The sequence below is a fragment of the Morone saxatilis genome, unplaced genomic scaffold, assembly GCF_004916995.1.
Source record: "Morone saxatilis isolate NCDOM2014 unplaced genomic scaffold, NCSU_SB_2.0 Contig6, whole genome shotgun sequence".
Classification (NCBI taxonomy): domain Eukaryota; kingdom Metazoa; phylum Chordata; class Actinopteri; family Moronidae; genus Morone; species Morone saxatilis.
Genome location: NW_023340206.1, coordinates 1,275,473 through 1,276,271, shown reverse-complemented (window position 1 = coordinate 1,276,271; position 799 = coordinate 1,275,473). Strand labels below are relative to the sequence as shown.

Below are 799 nucleotides of genomic sequence, written 5' to 3'. Positions count from 1 at the left end.
CTAATGTTCTTGTTCCCACAGCTACAAAACCCGCTGATAGCCCGACAGGAGGAGGTGAGTCTAGAAACCTCACTTCCACTTGTGTTACATTCATTTACTTCAATATTATGAAGTTTCAAAGATATCTCTGTTTCTAATTTAAAATGGAACCACTAATCTCCTCCTCCTATGACCAAACTGAGTAACAGTTTTTTAAACCTTTCCTCAGAGTGTCAGGGAAATGTGGTCCAAAAGCTGAGCACAGTCATTGAGAATCAGAACCAGCAGCTCCGCCTGCTGCTGCAGCTGTTGTCTCACTCAACATCTCGCTTTTGAGTCAGTGGCTGTGGCGCCAGGAAGACATCTGTGAGTAGAAATTAATTGTTTTCCCACATACGTTTTATGAAATTAAAACATTTCCTGTGGAATAGCAGCAGCATAAACACATTTGCTTCAATCTATATTCTTTTCTCACGTCTTGTGTTTTTAGACATGAAGAGGACGGGTCGGATGATATGCCTGAATATGTCTGAACTTCTTCATCCTTTTTTCCTGATCAACAAACATTTATAAAAAATACTGATGTCCTTTATATATAGTCAGCAATCTTTCATCATATCTTTAAATATATTAATCTCCTGTATTTTAAACGCACAATTTATGATACCAAAGGTTTGTCTCCAAGCAGAATAAAAGCATAACGCTTAAAAAGACATCAAGGCAGGGTGATGATGACTGCTGGAAGATTTAAACTGTTCAAATATGCTTTATTACATATTTTATTATTGGTGAATCAATAAAGATGATCTTGAATGGTGAA

General features: G+C 36.9%; 1 long non-coding RNA gene across 1 annotated transcript; it reads left to right on the top strand.

Moving 5' to 3' along the window:
- The first annotated feature begins 215 nt into the window (after window positions 1–215).
- LOC118340139 lies at window positions 216–799 on the top strand. Its single transcript, XR_004797357.1, has 2 exons — window positions 216–345; window positions 470–799. It is a non-coding gene; the product is annotated as an uncharacterized LOC118340139 (long non-coding RNA).